Source organism: Triturus cristatus, chromosome 6 (assembly GCF_964204655.1).
Source record: "Triturus cristatus chromosome 6, aTriCri1.1, whole genome shotgun sequence".
Taxonomy (NCBI): domain Eukaryota; kingdom Metazoa; phylum Chordata; class Amphibia; order Caudata; family Salamandridae; genus Triturus; species Triturus cristatus.
The window spans coordinates 41,005,829-41,027,120 of NC_140589.1; the positions used below are offsets into that span (position 1 = coordinate 41,005,829).

At 46.6% G+C, this 21,292-nt stretch overlaps 1 pseudogene across 1 annotated transcript in view; it reads left to right on the plus strand.

Annotated features, from left to right (window-relative positions):
• Window positions 1-2,754: 2,754 nt before the first annotated feature.
• Window positions 2,755-21,292, plus strand: part of LOC146813738 (uncharacterized) — a 53,722-nt pseudogene continuing 35,184 nt past the window's right edge. Inside the window, exon 1 of the transcript XR_014962893.1 lies at window positions 2,755-2,935. The product of XR_014962893.1 is annotated as an uncharacterized LOC146813738 (transcript). The remainder of the gene's footprint in view (window positions 2,936-21,292) is intronic.

A 21,292-nucleotide genomic window follows, 5' to 3' on the forward strand; every position in this document is an offset into this window, starting at 1 on the left:
GGAATGGGAACAGCTTCTTCGAGTACCCCTTTTCTAGTTTTGATCTGTCTTAATTTCGAAAAGAGCGGCATTTTTAGATCTGGTTACTTAACCTTGAACACACTTAATACAATAAACACAATAATGAACAGTCATTCACACCACAATGTATAGAACGTATTAAAACATTTAACACTTAACAGTTTAACGAACGATGATAACTAATAGAAAACTAGTTACTGACATAATACTGACACTAGATAATACTTAATTATATGCAAGACATACTAGATATACTGCTAAACAGTACAGATACACTGCTGAAACAGTGCAGACCGGATTTGTGTACCCAAACCCGTCTTGACCGGCACAGACTATGTGCACGTTTAAATGCCTCCCCGGCAATGGTACTCACCGGGTAGCTCGGAACGGAAGGCCTCGGAACTGAACTGAAACTGGACCGGACTCGACTCGACTGGATTCGGAACTTCGGAACCTGGTGGGCCTCTGTATACCTCGGATCTTGCTCTCTCAGCTAGGCTCTGGTCGGGATACTTCGCACTTCTCACCGCCTCGTCTGGGTGTCGATCGCAGCCTCAGTAACCCCCGCTTGGCCGGAGGGAGATACAGGAAATCCTGCAGGTACGCGTTTTTGTCCGTTCAGCTGTGGCAGGAGACCGGGCCTGCAACGCACCTCCGGCGCGTGAGATGAGAAAGTGTCCCTATTCGGGCGCCAATTTATGTGGTAAATATTTCATTACCGGTACTATTTTTTATGCGGTAAAGTCTAGTAAGAATAACTCAGTAAATATAAGAGGCAGAATCCGTGGTATTAGAGGTTCTAAAAGGCTTTATTCCTCTACAAAGGAAATTACAGTTCGAACTGCAGGCTTCAAATTCCATCACCACGAAAGTTCAGGAAGGGAAGGCAATACATTATTGACAAGTAATGATATTTATATGAAAAGTATTACATTAAGACAGATGCAAGAGGCGTAACAGCTGATAATACAGATATGATACACATACGTAATGAAAAAAGGCGTGAACATAGGCGTAACTAAATACGTCATTAAACATGATGTCACAAGTGGGTGGATCCATAAGAGAATCCTGCAATGTCAGCAGAAATATTTGGCAGAGATGCGCGCGCAGCCGCATGACGTGTGATTGACGTGCAACTAGAGGGTGAAGGGGACTTGACATTTAGCTCTACATGTGGAGACAGAAGTCTGGGGGGGTCATGTCAACCTAATCCCAAATCATATCTAATATCTTATGTTTGAAGAACTGTATTATCCAAAAGGAAAGGTCTCTATGATGGAATCTATTCTATACTGACTGTTAGTGCGTGTACAAGCGTCTAAGTGTCTACATGAAATGCGAGGGGGCAGGAATTTTCCATGGTAACAGGGGCTATGAATTACTTGCATGAGGACAGTGAGGCCTGGCCCTTTGCACGGTAGCTAGAGTAATGTTTACCTAAACTACTAGACAGGAATGCATCGGATGAGGAGCGGAGCAGATAATCTTGAAGGTGAAATACAGTTTTTGGCAGGCAACAGGCTGGATCAGACATCGTTAGCCGCGCAGGGAGTGGGACAAAGTTCATGGATACAGATGCAGGCTCGGACTGGAGCTTTCAGAGGCAGAAGGCAGGAAAAGGCTTGATGGCAGAATTCAGGGCCTACTCGCCTGAATCTGTAAAAGGTGGAAAGTGAACCACATAAAGTCGGTGGCCTTTCATACTTAGGAATGGAATATCTGACCCATTCATGGCGGATCTGAAAGAGGACATGTTGACGGTGGACGCACATGTATTTGCGTCTTCATAACTGGAACTGGAGGGAACATACATGTACTTATAGCATGCACATGGAGCCGTTGGGGTCTACGATAGGGGACATAACTGATCACAAAATTCATATTTCCTCACTTCCCAGGCCTTCAAAACTGACCTCAAAGCTCTCCTCCTTCAAAGACACTTCCAAATTTAATTCACACCCTCTATTTTCTGAAGGAAGTCCTTCCATTATAGGAAATTATGTACTCCATGCCTATAGAAGTGCCTTCCCAGTGTGTTTTTGTGTTTTCAGTGTCTGCCATTTAGTGCAGTATTATACCTCTACTTGTACTTTGTACTCTTTTGTAACATGCACACGTCACCTCTCCTTTTGTAACATATCGTTTGCTACCTCTTGCATTTTGTTTGCTTTTGATACATGCACAACGGCCACCACTGCCTCATGTAACGTAACTTCTGTTTTAGTGTTTTGAGTGTCTGCCATTTACCTCTAAGTGTACTTTGTATGCTCTTGTAACCTGCACACGTCACTTTTTCCTTTTGTAACGTATCGTTTGCTACCTCTTGTATTTTGTTTGCTCTTGATACTTGCACAATTGTCACTATTGTCTCATGTAACGTACCGTTTGATTCTGTAACATACTCACTTGTAAGTTTTCTCCTTATGTATCATTACTGTTCCTATTGTGAAGCGATCTGACACCTTCGGGAAAAGTCCGCGCTATATAAAAACGCATCAAATAAAATAAATAAATAAATATAAATAAAACATTTTGCACCTACACCTCCTTCAGAAGCTACAAGCTCCTGCAGCTCAAGCAATAGGTGCAAGAACGCGATGGGCCAATCAGAGGCTGCTCTGACCCGATGGCGCTGCTTGAAGGCAGAAAGCTGGAACAGGTGCGCATGCGCAGAGGTTTGACACCTTCCAACCGGAAAAGCGTAATCTCCCTGTGCCCTTAGACACCGGTACTGAAAGTAAACCGCCCCGGAAGAGCTGATTAGACACCGGTACTGAAAGTTAACCGCCCCGGAAGAGCTGATCGTTGTGTCATCAGCACGTGTTCTGATGGAAGTTTCTTCAGGCGGGTAAGGACCCCCTCGCGCCGCACCCTCCACCGATATTACTGCCTTCTGACCCTGCACACACAGGTGAGCTGTAGCTAGATCTGTGAGTACATTTATTATTTATTGACACCGCAATGCTTTCCCATTTTCAGTGGCACCCGTGAAACCCATCATGAGGCTGGTGCGACGGGGGGTATGGGGTCCTTCTGAGCTCAGGACATTTCTTTCTAACCCGGTCCCGTCCCCCTTCGTTATTTCAAGAGACGAGCACCCCTTGCAGCAGCATGCACTAGCAGAGCTCTCAGGTTTTCCAGGGAGTGGACAGCTCAGCCGGTGAAAGGGTTTTATTCAATTTTAGGAATTGCAGGCCAGTTCTATATGAGTTAAACAAGAATGCAAATCTCAGTATGGAACAAAACACGTCGGAGTAGAGGTGAGCTACTTTTTTAATTGAACAGTGTAAGTAGAGAATACTGATTTTAACGAGCGTTTTCTAAAAACACTGTATTTGATGATCAAGTTAGTCAGGTCCGGTTGTGACTAGAAGAGTGGGTAGTGAGTGTTTGGCTGCATGTGGCCAGATGCAACGTTTCAGGACTTTTACTTTGGACTGTCTCATCTTTTAAAGTGACTCCACTGTATTGATGAAGCGTTACATGGATGTTTCTACATCGAAATAACCGCTAGTGAGAATATTACTAGAATACTGCTAAACTCTATGAGTAGGGACAAGGCTAACGGTTGGATTAAGAAATATTCTTGGTGTTAGGGTAAGAGATGTCATATTTAGGGTCTGGTGTAGAGTTAGGGTATAGGGTTACTGAAGTGAGGTTCTGGGGTATAGTTAGGGTATAGGGTTACTGAAGTAAATCACAAAGTCGTCGGTTCACCAAAGGTTGTTTATTTTGGATCGGCTGTAAATGGGGAGCTTCCTCGCCTTCCCATCCGTAACTGCTGTCACGGCCCGTTCGACTTAGTGACCTGACAAGAGCTCTCCTAAACCTGATTAGATGTGGTCAGACCATACCAATAGTAAGGGCTCGGACGGTACAATCTTTACATTAGAAACGATTTGATCTAAAATATGTCCAGCCTGGTGAGTGGGCCTATACATCTGTTGGACAAGGCCATGAGAGGACAAAGCGTATGTAAAAGAGGCTACCTCCGGGTCTAGAGGCTCGTCCATATGAAGGTTAAAATCACCTAACTCTAAAAAAAATGTGCATATTTAAGCGACTAAGTAGCCAGAATATCGCTCAGTTATCTCAGAAAGGGGCCATCATGATCCTGAGGTCTGTAAATCAAAACCCCTGCAATAGACTGATGGGAAGATAGAGAGCAACAAAAGCCTATCCTTTCAGCTCCATCTAGTTCCTCCAGAGGGATACAAACATTCATGCTTGCGTTTTATGTATTATGGCCACCCCTCTGCCTCTATCTTTAAGGCGGTCCTTCCTGAGGATTTATGTCCAAGAGGAATGGCTGTAGATAAGATTGGATTAGAGAATTTAGTGAGCCATGCTTCAGTTAAACAGTCTGGCTTTTCTTCATCTAGTAGCTCCGAAATATGCATTTCAGGCTTCTGCAAGGAGCGGACGTTTTAAAGCGCAGTCGTTAATTCTTCTAAGACTGAGCTAATTTCTAGGGCATAAGTGGTTGATTCACTCCTGGCTGAGACATTTGGGATCCATTAGCAGTGTGCGTGCAAAAAGTCAGGATTCAGAATGTTAGGTTGACAGTGAGGTGCACAGGGTGACTTGGGGCTAAGCTGCGTAGGGCAGGACTGTTATTGTAAACCAGAGACCTATATTGTGTATCAAAACTGGCAGAGTGACTGGTGCTGGCGCGTGCAGACAAGCTTAATGCCTTTGGCACACCCACTGCATGCGTCTGCGCACTACCTCTACTTAAATGCATGTGGCCAGGGACTAGAGCGCACACTACTCAGTATGGTGCCTCTTCGTGTCCCAAAGCAGAAAAAATGGCCAAAAAACGATCAGTATATCCCCAAATAATTTTTTGCTGCTCCCACCTCCCTGAAGCCCTTCAAATTACAGTTGGCATGTAAAATAACAGAGCATGTTCCAAATTACATAAAGATTAGAACACACTTAGAGCGAACTTAAGTGCCATCAGAATCAAACAACTGGATGGCACCTTTCCCAGGATTTTATAATCCAGGTTTAGTAAAAATAGAGATCTATGTGAACTCGCCAAAAGGAGGGGGGGGTTCCCTCCTCTGCTTGGTCATGGTGAGGGGAAGCATGGAGGCAAGCTCATTCAATTGCAAGCCCTACACCCATGACTGTAGAACAGCGGGCACCATGCACATATGCCACATGTCTTCCATAGCTCAACAGCCAAGCAATGAAAAGGATATGAGCATAGAGCGTCAGTGTACCCTGCCCACCGTCATTGGAGTGACATCAGGCCCCTGACAGAGTTCCAGTTTGAGCTGTCACCTTTTTCTCGTCTACATCATACTGAGAGTCTGTGTCACTTTGCATCTAGTCATTACCCAGGCCAGCACGCTGTTCTATCTCTTTCATAACCAAAGCTGACCCCCTAGCAGCTTGTTCATGGAATGGGTGGATCTGTAACTTCCAGTTACTCCTTTGCCATTGTGCTGGTGCTTACTTTGTGCATTCCCATTATTGCGATGGCAAAACATAGATGCATCTTGATACTAATTGCAGATAGGACGCCACACTCCTTTTACACCCCCTCCTTAATTATGATTCAGAATTGGTCGCACTTCCCCTTTTGCGATTCAGAAAGTTTTCAGGATCACAAATTGGTTTCAGTATGTCGCTAAGAAACATTTTGCTGTCCCAGTTGCTGTGATTTTGCAAATTACATTGTTTGCAACTGCAGAATAGTTTTACAAACTGGTTCTAAATGAACATTTACCTTCCCTACAAGGGAATAGACTAGAAAGAGCTCCAAGTCACCTTTTGGGCTGCTGACTTTGGTGAGCCTTGTGAAGTATTTCAGCTAGGGTAGTTATCTAACCTTTGACTCCTGCGGGGCAGCTATTTGTTGTTTGGGAAGCCATTCAACTGGGATCTCCTGTTTTGTTTGCAGTTCCTGTGGTGTTCTTGAACAAATGTCTGAGCTCTGTTTAGCCTGGAGGTCATGGTCCTGGACAATAGATGCATCAAGAATGTCGAGTGGACCTTAGGTGATAATTAAGTGAATCGAGTTGTAAGATTTTTCTGGCTGCAGTGTTTGCTGCCATGTGGATAGTCTTGGAGTGTGTATGTGTGAGGAGAATGGCCGGTCCAGATGCTTGATGCTACTAGATGGGGAGAAATTGTACCTCCATGCTGATAAATTTTTAGGTCGAGCCTAGCAGCAGCGTGCATTCGCTGCTCGCTCTGCGAGGCATGCTGTACTCGGGTATGCAGTGGAAGCCCCGCCCACTCTCCACCCATATTTGTCGTTGGCTTGTGTTGTTGTCCTTCGTAAATGCTGGCTTCTGATTCGTTATTAGGCTTGTTAGCCCCTCCGTAATACCGCATTCTTAATTTGTAACCTCCCATGGCGACGCCCTTTTATTCCAGTTGTTACACGGTACTGTTCTTTAAGTCTGTCAGCACTCTTTTCTTTATAGAGTTTCTCTAACTGCCAGCAAGACGTGCGTTGTTTACATTCAGCGCCCCATATGTGCTTTCACTTTTCAAGCATCCGGGACACAGACTCGAACTTATCTCCCCCAGCTCCAAAGTCGGTAGTTCTGGCCCTAAGGCCACCACCTCTTTTGCGCTTCATGCCGCACTAAGGCTCTTTTTCAGTGCTGTAAATATCCAGCGTTACTATCACCCAATTTAATACATTTATTTTAAAGCACTCTAACCACTTTGAGTAATATCCACGCTATTTATTTTTCACATTTATAAAGCGCACTGTTACCCGGAGGTGTCCTGGCGCTGATTGTCAAAGAGTGTGTGTGCAGAGGGATTAATGTGTGAAGAGCCACGTCTTCAGTGCTCTCCTAAAGGACAGGAGGTCCGGCAATTGTCTGAGGTTCAGCGGCAGTGCGTTCCATGCCTTTGCTGCACCCAGGGAAAAGCTCCTACCTCCCCAGCGAGCTTTCCTAACTCTGGGGACAACAACCAAGCCCTGCTCAGCTGATCTTAGCTATCTTGTCGGTCTGTACCATTGGAAAAGTCGGTTCATGCAGTGGGGCCCTAGGCCATACAGAGCCTTAAAAGTTACGCATAGTGATTTGAAAATGATTCTTTTACGAACTGGTAGCCAATGTAGCTTTGCCAGATCCCGTGACACCGAGGCAAATTTAGGTGTGCCTGTGATCAGGCGGGCTGCTGCATTCTGCAGAGTTTGAAGTTTATTGAGGAGCCCCTGTTGGGCATTCAGCAGTAGACTGTTACAATAGTCCAGTCGGGACATCACCAATCCTGTTACCACTGTCTTCTTGTGCTCGTCGGCAAGAAACGGCAGAACTTTCCGAATGGTTTTTAGGATGAAGTGGGTTGCTGAGGTAAGTGCATTAATTTGAGGCCTGAAGGACAGCGAGTCGTCCATCAGTACACCCAAGTTTTTGACCTTCGAGACCGGAGATGGGGGTGTGCCCATTTCCTCTGGCCACCAGCGTGGGGACCAGAAGTTGTCTCTGGACCCGAACAGCAACACCTCAGTTTTAGCTGAATTTAGCTTGAGACAGTTTGCTGCCATCCAGTTACTGACCTCCCGCGTGCAGCCTCTGAACCTTTCTGCAGTGCTGTCTGTTTCCCCCGGTAGCAGTGACACCACTATCTGAGTGTCATCTGCGTACGATGTTAAGTTGAAACCAAAGGATCTAATAATTGGTGCCAGGGTGGAGACATACACATTAAAAAGAGTAGGACTCAAGGAGGACCCCTGAGGGACTCCGCAGGGGAGCATAAAAGGGTCTGATTCAAAGTCCCCTAGTGCCACCTTCTGAGTCCTGCTGGAAAGGAAGGCATGCAGGATTTTAAGTGCCATTCCTTGAATCCCGCTAGCCCTTAGCCGGTCCACTAGTATCTTGTAGTGGACCGTATCAAAGGCCGCGGACAAATCCAGCAGAATCAGGGCGGCTCTGCCCCCTGCATCCATCACTGTTCTCAAATCTTCTGCTGATTTAATCAGTGCCGATTCGGTACTGTGCCCTGCCCGGAATCCATGTTGAGATAGGTCCAGACTCTGGGCTGCCTCCAGGAAGGCGCCCAGCTGAGTGTTTAAGATGCCCTCCAAGATTTTCGCCGGAAGGGGGAGCCTGGCAATTGGCCGAAAATTGTTCAGGTCCGTCACATCTAGATTCGGTTTCTTCAGCAAGGGTAGAATGGAAGTTTGTTTCCAGCGCGAGGGAAACTCCCCACTGTCCAACATAGCATTGAACAGTGGGGTGAGTCCTGCGGCCATGGCCGAAGAGGCTAGTATGGCCACGCTGGCCGGACAGGGGTCATTAGGGGAGACAGATTTTATCCGTTGTAATCGGTTCTCCACCTCCTCCTCCCTAATGGGGGAGAAATTGAGTAGCCTCGGTTGGTTACTGTCAGCCTCTAGGTTAGTTTCTGGAGCAGCGAACTTGACTTGAGTGTCTAACGAGAGGAAGATGTTTTCTACCTTTTCCTGGAAGAATTTCGCCAGATCTTCGCATAATTTGCGACTTGGTGGTATCTCTGCTGGTTTAGGGGCAGCCAGGGACGATACTGTGCGAAATAGTTCCTTGGAGGAATTACTAGCATCCTTGATGCGTTTCGTATAAAACTCATGTTTGGCCTCTTGGATCGCGTGTTTATACCTTTTCAACTCTGCGTTGAGAATCTTTCTGTCCTCCTCTTTGTAATTTTTTCGCCAGATTCTTTCCAGCTTTTTGCAGAGCATTTTATGGTCCCTGATTTGTTCTGAGAACCAGGGGGCAGAGGGGCTGGATCGTGTGGAATGATACGTTTTAGGAGGGGCTAGGTTGAGGCAGGCTGCCTCCAGCCAGTTCGTATATGAGGTGGCTGCATCTTCCACATTGACTGGGAGGGGCCCCATAGAGGTTCTAAGCAAGCTCTCTAGAGCCTCTCCTTCTATATTTTTCCACTTCCTGATTGTTCTGGGCGGGTTCTTGACCTTGCTTAGTCTGGGAGGCGGGGCCAGGCTAATTTCAAATTGAACTGCCGCGTGGTCAGTCCAGGAGACCGGTTGAACTGCGGTGACTTCTAGATTGGGAAGATTGGAAAAAATCCCATCTAGAGTGTGTCCTGCTCTGTGGGTCGGGCCATTGACCTTTTGGTTTAGCTCAACCCCGTGCAACAGTTCTATGAGATCCCGCGTATCCGGCTCCGAGTCACACTCCAGATGAAAGTTAAAATCTCCCAGCACTGTGAACGTCTTGGCGCAGAGCGCTTCTTCTAGTAGGCAACTGAGTGCTGGGAGAAACGGGGCTTTAGGCCCGGGGGGCCTGTAAATAAGGCCACCCTTAAGGGTATGATGGTTGGATAGGGTGAAGTTATAAATAAGTGCTTTAAAAAGGTCGGTGGTACCCGACTGGAAGGATCCTCTGACCGAGTTATGGTAGATTATGGCAAGACCTCCTCCCCTCTTATTTACTCTGTTCTGGACAAAACACTCGTACTCAGGGGGGGTGGCTTTGACAATATCTGGACCTGAGGCTGCATCTGTCCAGGATTCCGTTACAAATGCTATCAAAGCTTTGGTTTCCAGTATAAGGTCCGCTAGCTCTATACTGTGTCTCACCAGAGATCTGGCGTTAAGTAGCAGGCATTTGACTACCGTAAGTTCTTTCCTCTCCCTAGGCTTAAATAAAGCCGTGAGAAGATTACTGGTTTGCCAACATAGCGTGGGAAGAGCCTGCATACAATTTGTGCAGAGCTGGGGGGGGGCAGCAAATCCTCCTGCATTTCCATGATAACGCAGTCCGGGCTCTTGCATTTGTAACAAAGGGCCAGAAGAGTGTTACGGCTGTAGGAGTGACGACTCGAGTTTCTCCCTAACCCCGGACCAGGGATCCTGGCTCTAGGCGCGGAACCGGCGCGGACGGGCGCAGACGGGCGCGCCCGCTGCGCTCGTCCGCTGCGCCTCCTAAAGGAGGAGGCCATTTATGCAGATCTGGTCGTGAGGGGCGGAGCACTAGTCTGCTCGTCCCGCTCCTCACTGAAGAGGGCAGGACAACGGGCGACTAATCACGGGTTCGAGCCCCGAATGTGCAAGAAGTGCAAATTTAAGAAATACAGGTAAAAGAATAAAAATGGGTGTTTTAAAATCAAGCGGCAGGTTCTGTAGGCAATTAAAACCACATACCAAACAGCAGTCTCATGGAACTTCAAGTCCTGGCTTCCGCCTCAGGACCTTTCTCTCACATACACACACTAGCAATCTATAGCTATATAAAAATGACAATAAATAAATGTTGACGCACGTTACATATATCTTTAATTGGGTTATGAATGGGTGGATGAATTCCTTTTAGTAAACGCCTCGGATAAGTGATGGCAAATGCGACAATGAAAGGCGCGCACATCGCGTGTTTAATAATGGTGTTCCGTATTTATCCCACCTCCACTGGTCACTGCTGGCCTGCCTCGTGCGCGTGTATACACAGGTCACATATCAGACAAAGCGCGAGGAAGGATCCTGCCCTCCGTGATGCCTTCTGTGTCCCATTAGTTGAAAGTACACCGGGTGGGAGGGGCACAGCTCTGAAAAGCAACCCTCCCAACCCCTCTAAGGAGGCAGTCAGAGCAGACCGCTTGTCAAGGAGTTTTTGGCAGCCCGGCTGTAGGAGGTGAGTACAGTCAGTATATTTTTTTCCTTGCATAAAGTTAATGTTACATGCATTTTTATGGCGGTTTGACCCGAAGCCCAAACAAGCTGGTGAGGTCCTACGGCTAGGAGGAAGGAGGCAATTGAGGAGGGTGACGCTGCTCATTAACCTACTGGGGTAGGGAAATATATGGTGCTTCTGTGTATCACTGATGTTACTAGAGAATTACATGTCGGGGACACCTTGTTTCTTCTTCGGGCCATCAATTTAGCAGATCGGTGCATTATGGGGGCTGTTGTTTTGTTTCAGTCCAATTAAACAGTTGATTAATACAGCCAACGCCATGATTTGCACAAGGCAGGTGCAGGACTCGAAAAGCAATGCCCCGGTAGAACAGAATCATCCAGAAACCCGAAAAGCCACGGATGCTTCCTGTGTTTTACTCAAATAGGCTCCTGTTCATCACTGCACACATTCGTGATCATCTGTCTGATATGCCTACATATGGAGCCATTCTCCTGTTCACCAGTACATAGTACTGTTTGATGGATGTAATATACAGCTAGGCCCCTGTTTATTCTGCACACATGGAAGATCTGTCACTGATTATCGCACCAAGGTCGTTTCCGAGTTGTGTAATATCAACACCCATAAGTAATTACTTACCACACCAGGGTATTGTGTGATCTGTGTCATGTGCAGTCTTTCATCACTTCAGGGGTATTTAAGTGGTCCTGACGAAAGCCTGTTGTTGGCTAATGGGAGCAGCTCACACCTCCAGGACATGTTCAACACTGCATTTTTAGGTCTCGCCTGGCGAACGCAGCGCGAAGCGCTGTCGCCAGCGAGATCTATTGTTGCTGACTTGCCTCGGAAGTGGGACAGGAGATGGGCACGCGCATGGTCTCGGCGGATTTGAGTTGGTTTACGCGCCTACAGCCACGCGGCGTGCACATCTCCTGTCTCTCTTCCCTCAGCAAGCCAGTATGCAGTTTCACTTTCGTCCTCACCAGTCTCTGTGAACGCTCATACATACGCCCCAGCATCCAGTGATTCACATCAGCGTCTGCTTAGCTGACTCTTCGCGCCACGTTAATTGGCTTCCTGCGTTGCTACACGATTAGCATAGCTCCAACTCGTAGCAAAACCTTTGGCAGCCGTCTAACTGGCGCCATAGTTTTCTTAAGGAACGGAAGGGGACTAAATGACAAATTATTTGTTTTTATCTCATTGCTAAGTTTGGCTTTTTTTTTCCCCTTTCAGCCTTATAGGAACTGCTTTTGTGATATGCGTTGGATGTCCGATGTGCTTTGTTGTATTAAACATTCATTGGCCATCTAATTTTATTCATTATGTTATCGTAGACAACCAGCATACAAGCTCATGTTCCTACGAAAACATGAACTTCTTTAGCGATTCTGTGCGCTATATTCAATGCCATTATCACCGCTGTAAGAGCAGTTGTCTACTGATCAAACTATAATAATTTTTAGCATACCTTGTAAATATGCTCAATAGTATTCTGCTTAATATATACTCTATAGTATTTTGCTTAACATCTAATATTGTTGCCTGGTCCTTCGTGCTACGAAAGGGGGGACACTACTATACGCTTTTGCTGTTTTTGGGGCATGACGGCCTTTACACACTGTGCACAGAGTATTGGCCTCATTTATAAAATGCACCAGCGTTTTTGTTAAAAGCAGTCCGCCCATATTAGTGGTACTGCACACAAACATATAGTCCACCTCATGTTCGCAGTCGTATCTCATATTGTCATCTAATCCTTTGTGGCATCAAAGAAGAAATACTACTATAATCCTTTACTGCATATTGGGATTTGGCAGCGTTTGATATTGTCCTTTTTTATAAAATAGAACTAAGTTTTAATGGAAAAGAATACGTTCATATTAGTGGTACTGCAAACAAACTTATAGTTTAGCTGGTGTTCACATTCGTCGTGTTTTTATCGTTCTTGCATACCTTATATATTTTCTTTACTACTAGATGCATTTAGCTGAAATATGCGCTTTTGATGTTACACCGTGTAAGAACTCGTTCTCCACATTTACAATGCCCACATGCTGTTTGTAGCACCTGCCTATCTTCACACCATCGCCATGCCTCTGCTTAGCTGACTCTTTGCGCCACGTTAATTGACTTCCTGCGTTGGCATTGCTCATGACATTATTTTTGCTTATGTTTTTTGTTTTTAATACATGTAAAGAAACGGCATTGTCACCGTGCAGCAGACGTGGCGCAAGGGGCATGACCTTACAGACACGCGCGGGTCCTGTGTTCTATAAAGGCAACCTGAGGGCCGCCCACGCTTGTAATCGAGTGGATCCCGTTCGTGGCAGGAAGGATCCCGCGCTCTTGTGCCCCTCGCCCCCGCCCCTCAAGCACTTCACTCCTATCGCACTATCTATCGGTAATAGGAACAGAAGCAGTGTTAATGGTTTTCAATTTGTGTTCTTTCTGGCATTAAATATTTATGGCGAACGATCGCCGGGTTCAAGGTTTTACAGGCGTCTTAACACATCTCAAGGCAGGAGTCCTCGGTGGGTTATTTAGATAGCTAACTTCTAAGCCTTTGTGTGCGGTTTATCGACCCCTCCGCCCACAATTCGTGTCCAGGACGCGCGGCTAATAGACACACTGCTGCACGCCACACACTGCTGCACGCCACACACTGCTGCACGCCACACACTGCTGCACGCCACACACTGCTGCACGCCTCACACTGCTGCATTACGCACTGCTGCACGCCTCGCACTGCTGCACGCCTCGCACTGCTGCACGCCTCGCACTGCTGCACGCCTCGCACTGCTGCACGCCTCGCACTGCTGCACGCCACACACTGCTGCACGCCACACACTGCTGCACGCCGCACACTGCTGCACGCCGCACACTGCTGCACGCCGCACACTGCTGCACGCCGCACACTGCTGCACGCCGCACACTGCTGCACGCCGCACACTGCTGCACACCGCACACTGCTGCGCACACTGCTGCATTACACGCCGCTGCACGCCGCACACCGTTGCACGCCGCACACCGCTGCACGCCGCACACTGCTGCATTAGACACTGCTGCATTAGACACTGCTGCATTAGACACTGCTGCATTAGACACTGCTGCATTAGACACTGCTGCACGCCGCACACTGCTGCACGCCGCACACTGCTGCACGCCGCACACTGCTGCACGCCGCACACTGCTGCACGCCGCACACTGCTGCACGCCGCACACTGCTGCACGCCGCACACTGCTGCACGCCGCACACTGCTACACAAAACACTGCTGCACGCTGCACAATGCTACACGAAACACTGCTGCACGCCACACACTGCTGCATGCCGCACACTGCTGCACACTGATGCATTACTCACTGCTGCACGACACTGCTGCATGCCGCACACTGCTGCACGTCGCACACTGCTGCACGTCGCACACTGCTGCACGTCGCACACTGCTGCACGTCGCTCACTGCTGCATGTCGCACAAAGCTGCATGCCGCACACTCCTGCACGCCACACACTACCGCACGCCACACACTGCTGCACACACTGCTGCCCGCCCCACACTGCTGCCCGCCCCACACTGCTGCCCGCCCCACACTGCTGCCCGCCGCTGCACGCCGCACACTGCTGCACGCCGCACAATGCTACACGAAACACTGCTGCACACCGCACACTGCTGCACGTCACACAGTGCTGCACACTGCTGCATTACTCACTGCTGCACGCCGCACACTGCTGCACGCCGCACACTGCTGCACGCCGCACACTGCTGCACGCCGCACAATGTTGCACACCGCACACTGCTGCACTCCATACACTGCTTTTATGCGAGTTTATGCTACGGACATTGTAAATGACAATGCCTTTTATTTGTTTTAAAACCAAAACATAAATAAAAGGCATTGTAATTTTACAATGCCAATAGCTCAAACTCTTATAAATGCGAGACCTATTGCATTGCAAATGCTTGTTACATGTCCTATTCCTAAACACAATGCATGACATGTCGCATTTTACAGTTAAAACATGTGCCTCTGTGCTACACATCGCTGGGCTGCTGTCACTTCATAGAGTGCAAAAGAAACAATTGATGGACGGAATGCTGGACAATGTAACATTCACCCCCCAGTCACAAGGATCTGGGTTTAATCCATCATTCTTTTGCTCACCACACCACCCCAGTTTGGACCTAGCCATATGCAGATCAGTCTTAACCCTGTTCCTTGTGGGAACAGTCCAGCCGAACTGCCAAGCCAGGTCCTCCCTGGACTGGAAACAAGCATCTTAGGACCGCTTTCAGGGCATCACCCTTCTTCAGCCAGGCTAGCTTGAATCCAGTGGTGTGATGAGCACGGGACCCACATCTGGGCATAGCCTTCCCACTTAGGGCGACATATGCAAAAGAAACAATTGATGGACGGAATGCTGGACAATGCAAACATTCACTCCCAGTCACAAGGATCTGGGTTTAATCCATCATTCTTTTGCTCACCATTCCATTTCACCCCAGTTTGGACCCAGCCATATGCAAATCAGTCTTAACCTTGTTCCTTGTGGGAACAGTCCAGCCCGAACTGCCAAACCAGGTCCTCCCTGGACCGGAAACAAGCATCCTAGAACCGGTTTCAGGGCATCACCCTTCAGCCAGCCTGGGTCCAAACTGGAATGGCATAGTGAGCAAAAAACGATGGATTTAGGCCCAGATTTCTGTACTGGGGTGAATGTATGACATTGTTCTACATTCTGTCCATCATTTGTTCTTTTTGCATTTGTCACCCTGAGTGGGACGGGTATGCCCAGACGTGGGTCCCATGCTCTCCATGCCACTGGAGTCCAGCTATCCTGTCTGATGAGGGCTGAAAGCCCGAAACCTTTCCTAGGATGCTTGTTTCCAGTCCAGGAAGGGCCTGGCATTTCGGGCTGGAATGTTCCCATTGGGCACAGGGACAAGACTGACTTGCATATGGCTGGGTCCAAACTGGAATGGCATGGTGAGCAAATAAACAATGGATTTAGGCCCAGCTCTCTGTACTGGGGTGAATGTATGACATTGTTCTGCAATCTGTCCATCGTTTGTATTCTGTCCATCGTTTTGTTCTTTTTGCATTTGTCACTTCATAGAGTGGCACAATATATGTTGCAGCCCACTGGTTAAATGTAAAGTAGTTGCAGGTAAGCTGAATATGCCAATTACGAGTATGTCCGTTTCATCACGTTTGAAAGAGGGAGCACAGGCATCTTTCCATTAGTTAGCAGGGAGACTTCTTCCACCAGCAAAAACGACCATGGCATAAATGTGGGAGGATATCACACAAAAGCTGGTCAATTCCAACAGTCAAGCACATGAAAAGATATGGGAGGAAAGTCAAACCACTGGAATCGCTCTGCTTAGTGTTCCAACCCATTGTGTTTTTTTTGTGTCCGAAATGCCACCTTGATTTAGACCCAGTCATATGCAAATTAGTCTTGATTGTGCTCCAATGGGAATTGTCCCATCCTAACACCCAGGTCAGGTCCACCCCAGACTGGAACAAAAGCAATTCGATACTGATTCCCCCTTGATTGAGGCTAGTCAGTTGGGTGTAGCTTGGTTCCAGCAGCACAGGGAGAACAGGGCCCGAGTCTGGGCATACATACCCCTGCCACCATAATTTCCAAGAGTCACCCACCCGTGTAGTCTTATTTTGAAGGTGATTTGTTGGGTAGCAGGGGTGGGGCACAAAGGGGTTAGACACTTGACCACAGTGCACATGAACTGTAAATTCTCAACTAGAAAAAAATATTTCTTGTACTTAGTGGATATCACCTATCTTGGATGTAGATCGGTGTTAGCACACCCCATGTGCTCAGCAGGCAGACCTGAGTGCAAGTGGTGGGCATTGGACTGAGAGAGGCACTGCTTAGACTAGGAATCTCAGCTTTCCAATCAATACTTTTTTTTTCTCTTGAACAGAAATGATCCCTGGTGTCAAAGTACACCAAGTATCTGGTTGTTCCAGTTAAGTTTTGTGAGGAAATAGTCTTTTATTCAGTTTTACCCCCACTTTATGCCACCATTTGAGTACTAGGTGCTGGTTTAATGACTCTGAAATGCCCTGATCACTGCTTAACAGGACACTGTGCATGTGCACCTGCCTTTTTAATGATGCCTATTGAACTGGCTAGTCCCCAATTGGCATAGCCTAACTTACTTGTAAGTCCCTAGTATATGGTACAAGGGGCCCCCAGGACCTGCACGTTGGTTTTCCCCCAGGGACTGCAGCACTTGTTGTTCCACCCTTAGTGGGACAAGGTTAAACCTGCTCCCAGTCTGCCACTGCAGTTTTAAACTCCTAACTAGATTGCCGTTTAAGGTAAGCCCAGTCTTCCCTTTTTATGTCTAGCTTCAGGACTCGAAAAATGCACTCGCCTCCTCGCGCTTGCAAGTCCGATTCAGTAAGGACGAGCTATCTTTAGGTCCTACTCGCCCTTTCTGGCGAGTAGGAAGACAAACTGACACTTGACCTCTGCCTCTGAAAGCAGAGCAAATGTGACAAGATAGCAAGATTTAAAGGCATCTTTATTGCTCACAAAGTGAATGAGCAATAAAAATGCTTTAAATCTTGTTAACGTGTCACATTTGCTCAGCTTTCAGACACAGAGGTCAAGTGCATTTTAGTTAGGTCAAGTAGATGTTTCATGTTACTAGACCTACAGGTCTAGTGACATTTTTATGATTTTTTGAGCCTTTAGCTTAGGCAGATATGCTCTGTCTCTTCAAGACCTGTTGTAATCATTTTGTGGTCTTGCAGCCGGCCCCATGGCTTTATTGGTTTGTTTTACTGTCATTGAAAATCGCTTGCTTGCTAGTGGGTTATTTCTTTGTTCCTCCTTTTAGTAGCCGCTTGGATGTGCCCAATTGTGCAGGGACTAACTACTGGGATGTTTACATTTGTGCATTTTTAACTCCTTTATTCCCCCCCGTGTTAATTTTTGATGTGCGTTTGCACGACTTGTTCAGTCTCCTTTCTTCAGGGTTAATGCGCTGATCTGCCACAAATAATTCAGTGCTCTGCCCAAGTTAGTTTGCGGGTAGAATTCACTTCTTTCCCCGAGCCTCATATACATTAACGTACCGCTGTTTTTTTTTTTTTTTTTTTAATGATTTCATTCTTAATATCAGCTTACCTTTGTGTTGCTGCCTCACATGCCCGTCATTGAAGTTCTTCACTTCGAAGCAGTTGCCTCATTATGCAGTTTGATCAATCCCTCCTTCCCGGGCTGCAACAGGCTGCTGTTCCCATCGTTTGATGGAGTACTTGGCTGAGCCCCTGATGGTGATGGTGCTCATCAGTGCAGGGTTCACACTCTGATCAGCGACCAAAAATTCAGTGTTTTTCCCAAGCTAATTTGCAAGCGGAATTCGCTTTTTGCCCGAGCCTGCATCCTGTCTGGTTTATTTTTTAAAGCTCTGAACTAATTCATTGTTTAAAAAAATAAAAAAGAGGTCCTTAAGAATACTTTCATCTTCCAACATGGTCGATAAGAGCATTGATCTAGTTGTTGCCATGCACTCGCCACCCTTTTCCAGGTTAGATATAGATAATCTAACGCGACACGTTCAATTGTACATCACTGAAGTCATGATAATAAACCCCTGATTGAGTTGATAAATAGGTGAATGAATCCCTTAAGTCCTGATTATAGTTTACCATTAAATAACCAGCCAGTCCTGTAATTAACTTTACCATAATACATTTGTATTCCGATCTCCTCTATTCAGTTAAATGCCAATAAGGCTAATTACATGTTTGCAACTCGATGTGAGTGCTATTTTCTTTATCCTTTGAGGTTTAATCGCATTAAGATTTTTGCCCCACAGATTTAGATTTACAAATACTACTTAGATTGTGTGATTCACTCCTACTTTTTAGATCTTCCTAGCCAGCGCATGCACTGTCTTTCAGACATGTTGTATCTCATCTATGGGTTTCAAACATGCCCACCATTTTTCATTGGTTCTTTTTTCTGCTTCTTGGAAACCCTTTCTTTATAGTGGGGCACTGGTGTAATTTGTCCCTCCTTCTCGTGTTTGGCTCCCTCCAATGGAGACTGGCCCTATATGTGCCTTTTCCCTGCTGTCTTTTTGTTTCGGCACACTATTTTTTTTTTTTTTTTTTTTTGCTCTGTTTTTTTAATTTTCTCTTTCCAATCCCCAGGTCTTAAACGCTCCAAACTTGCGGCACGGTTAACATCAACACCTCCCGCTTCACTGTTGCTTGCTTATTAAAACGCATTCAGCCAATAGACCGTTTTTCAACACATCAAAAGTTGCATTTTTCTTTTTTTTTCACATCACACACAGGTGAATTAAAACAAGTTCTGGTGTTTTTTTGTATTCCGCAGTTCCACGCCACACAATTCAATCTACACATTTCCAAAGCACACCACATAATTCCACACCAAACTGCATATTTCAACTGCACAACAGTTCCACAACACAGCATACCTTCAATACACACCACACCTCCAATACACACCACAGATTTGAACATCATGCCACAAAATCTAACAGGATAAATAAATGAATTGTTGTACGCGCACAACCAATGATACTATTGTTGTAATACTGTTGAAAGTTCCTGATGTGCACCTGGGGTAACGTGCTCCGGTCCTACACATTATGTCCTACTACTTAGCTGCGAATCCTGTGATAGGATGCGTCCCCCTAGGGCACTAACGAAGACCGGTGGTGGGTTTCAACCTTTTGAAACGGGAAACATCCTTTACCACGAACCCATTACAACGCGGTATGATTACATCGTGGTTTTAACAACGAAAGTCGTTACACCGACTTGCACTGGAGGGCGCTCTAGACTAAGGAATAGTGTGAATTACTATTCCAACACCTTCCCTACTGTACGTAGACTGGAGTTGGAATAGTAATTCACACTATTCCTAAATCCAGCGCCCTCCAACGCAAGTCGATGTAACGACTTGCGTTGTCAAAACCGCGATGTAACATACCGCGTTGTGATGGTACGCGTTGTATCATCATACATCCTTTTGAAACTTAAGCATGCACTTACTTGGTTCGCGCTTAGCGCTTCATAATTTTTGTACGTTAGGGCATCGAAGCTCGCTCACTCATTCGGTTAATGAACACCTTGCTCATGTCCAAGGTTTTTTAGTCTAAGTATTTACGCTACAGTTTAGACACTCAATATTTGTTCACGCATTTAGTCAACGGACGCAGTACATTGTTCACGCACCCTGTTTATTTTTTTCGGCAACTACCTGCACGAGAACGCCCTACTCAGACTTCATAGTGATAATGATAAATTGGGCACTTGCATGCGTACACGTTCTTTTATATCACGTTATTCAGATTATGCATGCATCACCACAGAACCGAATTCACAGCTGGGACCTGAGAATAATTTACTTTCATCAAGCATTGAAGAACCTGGCTATTTAAACCTGGCGGCGCAGGGTACGCCTGAAATCTTCTGAGTTCGCTTTCCAAATTACAGAGACACGGAACACTCTGTCTGGCATAGGAACTTCAATTTATTAGCTGCAGCTAGGTACAGTTGTCTTAGAAGTACATCAGTGGTAGGTTCTCAGGAGACTGCCACTTCAATCCGTGGCTCACAGTCTTTTGTAGCGCTTGAATCCCCTAAAGCAACAACCCCCTCCATGTGCAATAAAAATACAAATCATCCACAAGGAAACATTCTTTGTACAGGATAATGGGCAATAGAAATTCCTTCCCTAAGGTCGTGTTCTCTACCCGACCCTATAGGTCAGGGGGCATTGCCATTCCTGGGTTAAATCAATTTACGACAGGACGTGTTTGCGTGTTGAAGATGGTGATTCGTAAAACAACTGGAGAGGCCGAGAGCAGTCACCAAAGGTCAATAGATGGTTATCTGGGGAATTACTTGCTTCGAGCCGGGTCTCAGAATGGACTTAGTTCAGGGAAACAGGAAAGGTCGTGTAATATGTGCAACAGTATAGAACGTGAAAGAAACGCTATGGAGGTTGAAGGGGCCTGAGTGAGGGCAACAACGTAATGGTGTTACAAGAAAAGATGGGGCCATATTTGAATTTCCTCAGACCCTCCTTTTGCCAGTACTCAGGCAAAGAATCCAGAGGCTTTTGTTAATCTGAATCGACTTCAGTAGCCATGAAATCTACAAGCTGTTGTTGCAACATTACTTTTGTGCCCGCTGCTTTCTGTGCCACCGGATTTGGAACACACAGGGTGGCGCAGAGCCCGCATATAGCTGGACCACATTGTAGGCAAAGGCAACATGAGCAGAGAATAGCCAAAGTCGCTCCGACAAAGGTAAGAATCTTCCATCCCCATGTAGACAGTAGTCCCCCAGACCATCCCATCAGAGACCAATTCCCTTCATCCTGGTGAACGGACTCAGCGATCTTATGTAGCTTAGAGATGGCTTGGTATACTGTAGGGGCGTTGTCTGGAATAAAAACGCAGCAGCTAGATCCGATCAATCTGCATACGCCCCCACGGTCAGCAAGGATGATATCTAATACCATCCTGTTCTGAAGCGTGACAAGGCGGTCAGCAGCGAGTTCTGCAGTGATGTTACTCAAAGCTCCAGCTGTGTCATTGACAGTGGCTTCTATGGCTCAAATTAGTTGTCTTATGTCTCT